The sequence below is a fragment of the Heptranchias perlo genome, chromosome 20 (assembly GCF_035084215.1).
Source record: "Heptranchias perlo isolate sHepPer1 chromosome 20, sHepPer1.hap1, whole genome shotgun sequence".
NCBI classification, from domain to species: domain Eukaryota; kingdom Metazoa; phylum Chordata; class Chondrichthyes; order Hexanchiformes; family Hexanchidae; genus Heptranchias; species Heptranchias perlo.
The window spans coordinates 12,114,786-12,127,326 of NC_090344.1; the positions used below are offsets into that span (position 1 = coordinate 12,114,786).

Genomic DNA, 12,541 nt, shown 5'->3' on the forward strand with positions numbered 1-12,541 from the left:
CATTAGCATATGACACAAAGCTTGGAAGTGTAGTGAACAGCGAGGGGGATAGTGATAGGACAAAGACAGGCTGGTGGAATGGGCGGACACATGGCAGATCAAATTTAATGCAGAGAAGTGCGAAGCGATACATTTTGTGAGGAAGAACGAGGAGAGGCGGAATAAACTAAAGAGCACAATTCGAAAGGAGTTGCAAGAACCGAGAAATCTGAACAAATATTTAAAGGTGGCAGGGCAAATTGAGAAAGCGGTTAAAAATGCACACGGGATCGTGGGCTTTACAAATAGAGCCATAGAGTGTAAAAACAAGGAAGTTACAATGAGCCTTTATAAAACACTGCTTCGGCCACAACTGCAGTATTGTGTCCAATTCTGGGCACCGCACTTTAGGAAGGCTGTGAAGGCCTTAGAGAGGGTGCAGAAGAGATTTAATAGAATGGTTGTAGGGGTGAAGGACTTCAGTTCCGTGGGTGGACTGGAGAAGCTGGGGTTGTTCTCCTTAGAGCAGAGAATGTTGAGAGGAGATTTGGTCGATGTATTTAAAATCATGAAGAGTCCAGACAGGGTAGATAGAGAGAAACTGCTCCCATGGTCGGAGAGTCAAGAACCAGAGGACAAAGATTTATGGTGATTGCAAAAGAATCAAAGTCGACATGAGGTAAAACGATTTTACACAGCGAGTAGTTAAGATCTGGAATTCACTGCCTGAGTGAGTGCTGGAGGCAAATTCAATCGTGGCTTTCAAAATGGAACTGGATAAGTACTTGAAGGGAAAAGGTCCTGGGCTACGGGTAAACTGCGGGGGAGTGTGACGAGCTGGATTGCTCTTGCAAAGGGCAAGCACGGACCCGACGCGCCAAATGGTCTCCTTCCGTGCTGAAACCATTCTATGATTCTAGGATTCAAAGAAGCAGAAACTAAATAACTCAAACTGCCGAAACACGGGATCAGAAGACCTTTAGTCTAACGCCCTCCCAACTGAGCTATTTCCGCCCCACTGTTAATTGAACGTTGTGTCCTTATGTTGGAAGAACGTATAACCCCGGGAGGAATTGCCCCTCCCGGTCATTCCGCAATTCATGTATAAACATCGCACTCATATATACACACCCATAGTTCATATATAAACATCGTACTCATATCTACACTCCCACAGTTCATATATAAACATCGCACTCATGTCCACACTCCCACAGTTCATACATAAACATCGCACTCATATCTACACTCCCACAGTTTATAAAGGAACAGCGCACTGCTACACCACACCCACTTTATATGTCCCCAAAGTCTTGTTTATAGTTCTCATCAAAGTCTGAACACTGAAAGTTCAACTGTTTTCCAGATACTGTCCGTCCTGCTTTGTGTTTTTCAGCATCGGATTTCCCGCAGACCGGCAAAGGGAGCGGAATAGCGGTCCTGCCGGTGAATGCTGCTTTTAACGAAAGTCTCGGCGTCCAGGAGCTGGCGGGGATTGGAAAGCTCTTGTGTCACACGAAGTGTCTGAACGGCCCGGATACACCTGAAGGTCATCAGCGCGGTGCCTCCACGTCGTGCTGCAATGTTCGTGTGTCTGACATCAAACGAAAAGGCGGCTTGTTGGAAAACGTTGTGGTCACAGATTCTTTTTGTAATTCAACCTAAATCTTTCAAGATGGAATGTTTTCTTTCCTGCTTCACCATAAACAATATCTTATTACGAAATTTGATTCTTCGTTCCCCAGTGTCAGAGATAAAATTGCATGAACCCGAGCCAGGTAGGAGTCGAACCTACAATCTTCTGATCCGTAGTCAGACGCGTTATCCATTGCGCCACTGGCCCAAGTCATGGGAGTTGATGTATTTTATTTCACTTTTCATTCAGAATCAACCGACAGGTTGACAGATAAAAACAGCGAAATGTGCAAGCGAAATCGAAATGAACCAAACGGCCTCAAAATCCAACACAGAGTGGCGAGTATCTGACAGGTATCAGTGAGAGGAGATGGTGAATTTGCAGCTTGATTTGGCTCCGTGGCTTCGCTGCTCAAAGGGCCTGTTTCGTCGGGTCCTTTATTGTCTTAAGCCTCCGATGTGATATTTACCCAATTTGTGAGTTCAACAACAAAATGATCTTTAACAAAATAATATTTGTATTAGTTTCGGAGTCAACAAGGAAAGGATTCCAGAACTGCAGTGCGGAAGTGCTCCTTCATTGAACAGATGGAGCTCTCACACAATGTCTCCGAAACACGTTTCGAGGATACTGTTCCAGAGGGCTGATTTTACAAACTACTTTAGTTACAACCAGCAACCCATCTCCATTAAATTTGCGAAGCGAAACTCGTTTCAGAGCAGTTTCGCTGTTCAGCTTTTGTAAAATTAGCAGAAACTCATTTTGAACACATCATAGCATTAATGAGAATATCAGACACATGACAATTGGGATGAAACCGTCTCTTGCAATAAGTACAAAGTATAATCGATTACAAAGTGAAAAAGCCAATCCAATCTCTCAGTCTCTCTGTCACTTTCTCTGTGAGTGAACGTAAACCAGCAGAAGAAGCTAAAACAAAGAACTGAGCAGTTTTGTTTCTTTCCTTTTCCTTCGGGCGAGTACAGTTGAAGTGAATGATTTCTGTTTCCTGCTGGACAAATAACTGGAATGAGCAGTGTATCTGGTTCCCATGGTACCCAATGAAACATCCACGTTTATATCTCCCATTTACACTGATACCTTCCTTCCTCACAAATTATAGGAAACTTTTGGGAAGGTTCAATCAGACTTCAGAAGTCCAGAAGCAAAAAGGAAGGTGGACACCTCATGGTGACGTCACCTCCAGGCGAGAGCGGTTTGCAGTTTTACCAGGAGCTGTAAATGTATAAACTCCTTCCAATGTACAAACTCCCCTCACCAACAGTAATTCAATTCTAACTGATCTGAGACTTTGGTCATTTATGGTGATTATACTTTGTGGAGTTAAACCAGCAGTAAAATCCGTTGTGTGTTATACACATAGCCGTTCAGTCAGTATAAAACATTGTCATCCGACCTGCCATGAGCAATGCCACACGGGGTATGTTAGGAGACAGTTCTGCCTCCAGCAATTGTTCTCTCGGTCACACATCCGGCATCACCTCTCGGTCTCACACTTCAGAGTCACGCCTCAATATGAACACATTTCTGATTCAGATTTTTACCTGAAGGTCGACAAATCACGAGTCGAGATGAAGGGAACAAACAAATCAAATATTTAAGAACGTTAACGGATAGAAAATTCACCATAAATGACTGAAAAAAATGAAGCAAACGGATCAAGATGAACAATTAGCAAAAGGTAACAATTAAAGAAAGGAGAAGGGGAACCGATCAAATCGCTCCAAATAGTTTTTGAAAAATCCTTTTGGTTTTCATCTTAGTTTCTCTGTTATGTTGGGGACGGACATCTTGAAATATTTTTCGCACCATCATCAAGACAATTAGAATACAAATTTCACAAAGTCAGCCTTAATCTTACTTATACGATCGCGTGTTATGTGTTTGTAAAATCTGCAATTGTTTTACCATTCTTTAAGTTTAGAGAGATGCTCTGAATATATGTTCGACATTGAAACGTAAGTGGATTCATAAAATAAAATGAGGAAATTTGTTGAAGAACATGAAGAGCTGCTTTTCCATGTTGGATATCGCGATATATTTATTTACGCAACTGTCATTTGTGAAATGATGGAATGTATTTATTTCTATATCTGTACGGGTAAGGAAATCCCCACTGGAACATTTCCAGGAACCAGGCAAGTAATAAATTAGTTTGTCAAACCCAAAACACCCGTTGGGATTTGCTGATTGAAAATTTCAATGGAAATCGAGATCATCACAAAGCATTGGAACAAATATACCCGCTGAGGTTTCTGAGTTGTTACTGATTTATTTATATCACTGAGTAACCCATTTTAAACAGGGTGAAGCTACAAATCTAATGATAAGGGTCTGGATTAGAGAAGGAATAGATGAAAGTATCAAATTTAATTACACTGATTCCACAAACACTGCACACCGCATCCCTTAAACATTGTTAACTGTTTCTACATAAAACTGGAGAGGGTGTAAATAGAAAGTAACAGAAAAAAAGCTCATTCATGTATCAAATTTAATTTTGATATTATTGCACAAACACTGAACATCCCATCACTAAAACACTATCCCGATCTAAAATCAGTCGGCAGGATCCTGAGCCACAGTGAAAATGCTGTGATTTCAACCTGGTTCAAAACACGCAGCCTTCTGATTTGGAGTCAGACGCGACTGTTCTTGCACCAGGACCACAACAAGCGGCTGGAACCAGATCCTTTGGAGGGTGATCCGTGCAGACTGCCACCGCGGCTCTCGGAATGTGAGAAACAGAAGCAGGAGCAGCATGACCGCCTCAACCACAGCACAGGATCACCGCTCTCCCACTCATTGCATAACTGACTCTGTGGCGCAATGGATAGCGTGTTGGACTTCTACTTAATAATTGGAGGAGATATTCAAAGGTTGTGGGTTCGAGTCCCACCAGAGTTGAATTTCAGTTTTGGGAGCTGGGAAGTGAAATTTTGCAGCAAAACCGCAACAGGATCATTAATGTCCGTCAAGGATGTGAAACTGCCCCCGACACTTCATCTTACACAAGTGGCTCCAGTCACACCCGAATTTATGATTCTTAAACCACTCTGAGCTGGATTGGCGAAACTCTCTCAAGGAGGAGACTCAACATCATCTCAGACCGAAAGTCAATCTGCTGGACTTCCGGCTTTATCAGACTGCATGTTCCTTCAGACAGGTTTCGAACTGGACACATGCATCCTGCTGCCGTGCGAGCATTGGTGCTTGAGGGGGAGAATTCTTGTTTGCTGTAATTCTATTCCTGTAAAACTACTCCTGCAGTGCAGGATGGAAAGCATCCTGGCTGAGCGGTCAAAGGTGGTGGTTTGAAGCTCCAGTTAAATCCCACGATTTATAAATGGATCAAAATCATAGTTTGCGTCTCCAAAACCGCAACCTCCCTCCTGTAAACAACTTACTTGACCTCGTCCTCACCAATCTACCTGTCGCAAATGCATCTGTCCATGACAGTATTGGGAGGAGTGACCACCGCACAGTCCTTGTGGAGACCAAGTCCCGCCTTCGAACTGAGGAGACCATCCAACGTGTTGTGTGGCACTATCACCGTGCTAAATGGGATAGATTCAGAACAGATCAGGCAGCTCAAAACTGGGCATCAGCAGCAGCAGATTTGTATTCCAGCACAATCTGTAACCTCATGGCCCGGCATATTCCTCACTTGATCATTACCAACAAGCCAGGAGATCAACTCTGGTTCAATGAGGAGTGTAGAAGAGCATGCCAAGAGCAGCACCAGGCGTACCTAAAAATGAGGTGCCAATTTGGTGAAGCGACAACTCAGGACTACATACGTGCTAAACAGCGGAAGCAACATGCTATAGACAGAGCTAAGCGATTCCACAACCAACGGATCAGATCAAAGCTCTGCTGTCCGGCCACATCCAGTCGTGAATGGTGGTGGACAATTAAACAACTAACGGGAGGAGGAGGCTCTGCAAACATCCCCATCCTCAATGATGGCGGAGTCCAGCACGTGAGTGCAAAAGACAAGGCTGAAGCGTTAGCAACCATCTTCAGCCAGAAGTGCCGAGTGGATGATCCATCTCGTCCTCCTCCCGATATCCCCACCATTACAGAAGCCAGTCTTCAGCCAATTCGATTCACTCCACGTGATATCAAGAAAAGGCTGAGTGCACTGGATACAGCAAAGGCTATGGGCATCGACAACATCCCAGCTGTAGTGCTGAAGATTTGTGCTCCAGAACGAGCTGCGCCTCTAGCCAAGCTGTTCCGGTACAGCTGCAACACTGGCATCTACCCGACATTGTGGAAAATTGCCCAGATATCTCCTGTCCACAAAAAGCAGGACAAATCCAATCCGGCCAATTACCGCCCCATCAGTCTACTCTCAATTATCAGCAAAGTGATGGAAGGTGTCGTCGACAGTGCTATCAAGCAGCACTTACTCACAAATAACCTGCTCACCGATGCTCAGTTTGGGTTCCGCCAGGACCACTCGGCTCCAGGCCTCATCACAGCCTTGGTCCAAACATGGACAAAAGAGCTGAATTCCAGAGGTGAGGTGAGAGTGACTGCCCTTGACATCAAGGCAGCATTTGAACGAGTGTGGCACCAAGGAGCCCTAGTAAAATTGAAGTCAATGGGAATCAGGGGGAAAACTCTCCAGTGGCTGGAGTCATACCTAGCGCAAAGGAAGATGGTAGTGGTTGTTGGAGGCCAATCATCTCAGCCCCAGGACATTGCAGCAGGAGTTCCTCAAGGCAGTGTCCTAGGCCCAACCATCTTCAACTGCTTCATCAATGAACTTCCCTCCATCATAAGGTCAGAAATGGGGATGTTCGCTGATGATTGCACAGTGTTCAGTTTCATTTGCAACCCCTCAAATAATGAAGCAGTCCGAGCCCGCATGCAGCAAGACCTGGGCAACATCCAGGCTTGGGCTCATAAGTGGCAAGTAACATCCGCGCCAGACAAGTGCCAGGCAATGACCATCTCCAACAAGAGAGAGTCTAAGCACCTCTCCTTGACATTCAATGGCATTACCATCGCCGAGTCCCACACCATCAACATCCTGGGGGTCACCATTGACCAGAAACTTAACTGGACCAGCCATATAAATACCGTGGCTAAAACAGCAGGTCAGAGGCTGGGTATTCTGCGGCGAGTGACTCACCTCCTGACTCCCCACAGCCTTTCCACCATCTACAAGGCACAAGTCAGGAGTGTGAATGAATACTCTCCACTTGATTGGATGAGTGCAGCTCCAACAACACTCAAGAAGCTCGACACCATCCAGGACAAAGCAGCCCGCTTGATTGGCACCCCATCCACCACCCGAAACATTCACTCCCTTCACCACCGGCGCACAATGGCTGCAGTGTGTACCATCCACAGGATGCACTGCAGCAACTCGCCAAGGCTTCTTCGACAGCACCTCCCAAACCCGCGACCTCTACCACCTAGAAGGACAAGGGCAGCAGGCACATGGGAACAACACCACCTGCACGTTCCCCTCCAAGTCACACACCATCCCGACTTGGAAATATATCGCCGTTCCTTCATCGTCGCTGGGTCAAAATCCTGGAACTCCCTTCCGAACAGCACTGTGGGAGAACCTTCACCACACGGACTGCAGCGGTTCAAGAAGGCGGCTCACCACCACCTTCTCAAGGGCAATTAGGGATGGGCAATAAATGCTGGCCTCGCCAGCGACGCCCAATCCCATGAACGAATAAAAAAATACGAAACTTTGCAACAGAGTAGTCCGGGGGAACCACATGGCAATTCAAATAAGTAGATGCTTTTTGGACCACACCAATTATACCTTCAACTCTGGTCGAAATGTTCACAATCAAAATGATTGTTTGACTTAGCTGACTGGAATTAACAATCTCGCCATTTCCCGATCATTTCCTGTCATATGAGCACCGCGCACTGACTGATTGCGCCGCTCGAGTCCGGTCACTTTGATCACCTGTCCCACTCTGCTGGAAAGAATCTTAATTGTAAGAGGCCCTTCCCTGTGGAAACGTGTCCAGTCACTGTGATCAAACTAATATCTGCACTTTCACTTTCAGCTTCTTTCACATCCTCTGCCCCATCGCACGACAAGCGGGTTTTCTGCGAACAGGTCAAAATGAACATTGCCGGAAACTCGATCAGTAGTTGGATTTGAACCCAGCGCCCACACAGCGGTTGGATTTATTGTCTTAAAGCAGTGAGCTCCGCGAGCACAACGCCTTGCCAGTCTTTCACGATTTGTTTAATGCCCAAATAAATAAATTGGAGCTAATTGACCGCATTTACGCCGTGCTGGGGTTGTTCTGCTTCGAACAGAGAAGGTTCAGAGGAGATTTGATGGAAGTGTTCAAAGTCATAAAGGGTTTAGATAAAGTTAATAAAGAGAAGCTGTTCCTATTGACGGAAGTGTCGGGAACAAGAGGACACAGATTTGAGGTGATTGGCAAACGAACCAAAGGAGACATGAGGAAAATCTTTTTTACCCAGCGAATGGTTCTGATCTGGAATGCGCTGCCCGAAAAGGTGGTGGAAGCAGATTCAGTCGTGGCTTTCAAAAATAATTTGATAAATACTTGAAGGGGAAAATGCAGAGCAACGGGGAAAGGGACGGGGAATGGGACCAATGGGATTGCTCTTACAAAAGGCAGGTAAGGTATTGATGGGTCGAATGACCTCCTTCTGTGGTGTGTTCATTCGATGATAAATATTATTTTACATACAGTGAACAGACCATCCCTGAAAGACTGCCCCGCGATAAAACAGAGTGACATTGGAACGTTGCGAAAATGCGATGACCCCGACGTGATTCGAACACGCATCCTTCTGATCTGGAGTCAAACGCGCTACCGTTGCGCCACGAGGTCTACAGCAAGTAGCTGGATCCGGATCCATAGGAGGGAGATCGGTACCGACCGCCACAGGGACTCGAAGAGGCGGAAGCAGCAACAGCAACAGCGCAGGAGCCCCGCTCTCGAATCCAGCCGTTCCCAGCGGAGAGCTGCCAGTCCCGGCCTGAGCCCTGACTGGGAGCCGCCTGCCATTCTTTCTTTACAGAACGGGACCGATCCAGTTTCAGCTCACACACAAGCTCAGGAATCCCACTCCTGACAGATTCACTTATTTAAACCTTGTTCAGATTCAGTGAATTGGGATTTAATTCAATCCTCATCTGCCCTCCGCTCTGTCAGTTCAGGACTTTATTTAAACCGATATTGGATCTCTGTTTTCGAGGGTGCCAGCTGTTTTATCATTTCTCAGTCCCACTACAAACACTGATTGCTGCTAACTACTGCTTAATACAAAGTGCTCAGGAACCAGGGAATTTGTCCTGGGTACTGAGTTAGAGTTAAGGAACAATAGAGGTGCGATTACACTACTGGATATATTCTATTGGCCACTAGCTGGTGGGACGGATATAGAGGAGCAAATTTGAATGGGAAATTACAGAGAGGTACAAAAGCCATAGAGGATTAATAACCGGGGATTTCAAATATCCTCATGCAGACTGAGATAACTATAATACAAGGCACAAAGAAGGGGAAGAATTTTTGAAATGTGTTCAGGATAACTTTCTCGACCAGTGCGTTTCTGGCCCACTGAGGAAGGAGGCATTGCTGGACTTGGTTCAAAGGAATGAGGCGGGCCAAGTGGAGCAAGTGTCAGTGGGGGAGCATTTAGGGAGCAGCGATCAGTTTCATAAGGATTAGAATAGCTATGGAAATGGACTCTGTTCACTCTAAAGTAAAAATACTCAATTGGAGGAGGGTCAATTTCAGTGGGATGAGAACAGATCCGGCCCCGGTAAATTGGAATTAAAGATTGTCAGGCAAAACTATAATTGGACAGTGGGCGGCTTTTAAAAAGATGATTCGGGTAGAGAGAAGGTACATTCCACCGAGTAAGAAAGGTAGGGCAACTAAAGCCAGAGCTCCCTGGACCATAAGAGAGATAGAGAGTAGGATGAAGCGGGAAAAAGTGGCGTATGACAGGTGTCAGATTGATAACACAAGTACCAACCAGAGATAATAGAGAAAGATCAGAGGGGAAGTGAAAAAGGAAATAAGAGGGGCAAAGAGAGAGCATAAGAATAGCGAAAAACATAAAAGGGAATCAGAAAGTCTTCTACAGACATGTTAACAGTCAACGGGTAGTAAGAGGAGGGGCGGGGACGATTAGGGACCATAAAGGAGATCTACTCATGGAGGCAGTGGGCATGGCAGAGGTATTAACTGAGTACTTCGCATTGTTCTTTACCAAGGAAGAAGATGCTGCCAGATTCTCGATAAAGGAAGATATAGTTAAGATACTGGATGGGTTAAAAAATGAGAAAGAAGAGGTGCTAGAAAGGCTTGCTGTACTTAAAATAGATAATTCAACTAGTCCGGATGGGATGCACCCGAGGATGGTGAGGGAAGTAAAGGGGGAAATTGCAGAGGTACTGGCCATAATCTTCCAGACATCCTTAGACACGGGGATGGTGCCAGAGGAGTGGAGAATTGCAAAGGTTACAACCTTGTTCAAAAAAAGGGTGTAAAGATAAACCCAGCAACTATAGGCCAGTCAGTTTAACCTCGGTGATGGGGAAAGTTTTGGAAATGATAATCCGGGACAGAATTAACAGTCACGTGGACGAGTGTGGATTGGTTAGGGAATGCCAGCACGGATTTGTTAAAGGCAAATCGTGTTTAACCAACTTGATAGAGTTGTTTGATGAGGTAACAGGGAGTGTAGATGAGGTCAATGTAGTTGACGTGGTGTATATGGACTTTCAAAAAGCGTTTGATAAAGTGCCACGTGGTAGGCTTGCTATCAATATTACAGCCCATGGAACACAGGGGGCAATAGCAACATGGATGCAACACGAGCTAAATGACAGGAAACACAGAACTGTTGTTTTTTGGACTGGAGGGAGGTGTGCAATGGTGTCCCATAGGGGTCGGTGCTGGGACCACTGCTTTTCTTGATATATATGAATGACTTGGGCTTTGGAGTAAAGAGTACAATATCAAAATTTGCAGATTACACAAAACTTGGAAGAGTAGAGAACAGTGAGGTGGATAAATTTGAAGAGGATATGGACACGCCGGTGGCATGGACGGACACGTGGCAGATGAAGTTTCACGCGGAACAATGCGAGGTGATGCGTTTCAGTGGGAAAAACGAGGAGAAACAATATAAACTAAAGGGCACAATTCCAAAAGAGTTAGAGGAACACAGGGACCTGGGGGTATATGTGCGCAAATCGTTGAAAGTGGCAGGGCAGGTTGAGAAAGCGGTTTAAAAAGCAGACGGGGTCCTGGGCTTTATAAAGAGGGGCATAGAGTACAAAAACAAGGAAGTCATGATGAACCTTTATAAAACACAATTTCGGCCACAAATGGAATATTGGGTCCAGTTCTGGGCAGTGCACGTTTGGAAGGATGTGAAGGCCTTGAGAGGGTGCAGAGGATATTTACTGTAATGATTCCAGGGATGAGGGACTTAAATTACATGGATAGACTGAAGAAGCTGAGATTGTTCACCTTGGAACTGAAGAGGCTGAGAGGAGAATTGATCGAAATATCCAAAATCATGAAGGGTCTCGACAGGGTAGATAGAGTGAAACTGTTCCCATTGGCGGAAGGGACATGAAACAAAAGGCATAGATTTAAGGTGATTGACAAAAAAACCAAAGGTGACATGAGGAAAAACGTCTTTACGCAGCGAGTGGTTGGAATCTTTGCTTTTTGTCGTTTGCACGTGATGAAATTTCATCATTTTACAGTCTGTATCTTAAGAGTGGGATTAAAAGTTCAGTGTTTATGACGCCAGGAATCTGCTGCAGCCGTTGTTAAATTTATCAAAGCAGGCAATTGTCGCCATTTATCACAAGAACGCCCTAACCGGACATGCGGTCAAGTTGAAAGTAACGCAACGAGAAGCATCTGATACAACACGAAAGGCATCGGACTGTGACAACAATCCCCACCGTTTTTCTTTTCCAACATAAAGTGTGTGACATTAATTCTCCGAACATAGAAACAGTCTGGTCTCGCTCACGACAGAAATCTCCACGTCACAGCGAATTAGCCTTTCGGGACCTTGTCTCTCAAGATGAATTGTGATTTGCGTGAAGACAATGTTCCATTCCTTCATATGTTTCATGTGCCTGCTCTCCAATCACAAGGTTTTTTTTAGTCCACAGAGTAAATGTTGGACTAACAGCCCTGCTCAACCGGCAATGATCACAGTACATTTTCTTGCAGACAAAACACACAATGAAACTCTGGAACTTTGAGGCGATGAATCCTCAGGAAAAATAAAATAAGGGCTCGAATCAATCTTACCAATAGCACCAGCGAGAAAGGTGAAGAGTTCACCTGCTAAACCAGTAATTCACTGAGCTAAACCTTGAGGCTGCAGCGACCAATATAACAGCTGTCTCCTGTCAGGTTACTTTTCCGAAATGAATGGTTGAAGCTTGCAAGAGTGAAAATCCAACGAACCGGTCTTCCCTCTTAAACCAGCATCTGTGAAGTTTAAAAAAACGTGCCGGAGAAATACTCGATTTCAGCGCGGTGACACTGGGCCAGAGTAAAGTTCAGTTAATATGATCGCCGAGTGGCGAGAGGGTGGATTTGGAACTCCTGATCGACCGCACTGCGCATTTTCCAGATCTGCTTGGAGCACCAATCCCTTCAATTCATCACTTACAGGGACAATTCGATTCTCGGTTTCTTTTCCCTGAAGTTGACGAGATCTTCAAAATTGAAAGCGACCCATATTAGAGCGAACCTCGTCACCGACATGCTCACAGATACAAAGCGGACACACTCTGCTTCAGTGAGATGACAGCCCAGAGCTGTTTCAAGGCGGAAGGCAATTGCAAAGAAAGCTCGTTCAATGAAAGTACAGATCACTGAGGTGCCTTGAAAG

The 12,541-nt window shown here is 45.3% G+C and overlaps 3 non-coding genes across 3 annotated transcripts; 1 reads left to right on the plus strand and 2 right to left on the minus strand.

The window, feature by feature from the left end:
* Positions 1 to 1,749: 1,749 nt before the first annotated feature.
* On the minus strand, positions 1,750 to 1,822 carry trnar-acg (transfer RNA arginine (anticodon ACG)). Its single transcript has one exon. It is a non-coding gene; the product is annotated as a tRNA-Arg (tRNA).
* A 2,629-nt stretch (positions 1,823 to 4,451) lies between these two features.
* Positions 4,452 to 4,543, plus strand: trnar-ucu (transfer RNA arginine (anticodon UCU)). Its single transcript is given in 2 exon segments — positions 4,452 to 4,488; positions 4,508 to 4,543. It is a non-coding gene; the product is annotated as a tRNA-Arg (tRNA).
* Positions 4,544 to 8,418: 3,875 nt separating this feature from the next.
* On the minus strand, positions 8,419 to 8,490 carry trnaw-cca (transfer RNA tryptophan (anticodon CCA)). Its single transcript has one exon. It is a non-coding gene; the product is annotated as a tRNA-Trp (tRNA).
* Positions 8,491 to 12,541: the final 4,051 nt, after the last annotated feature.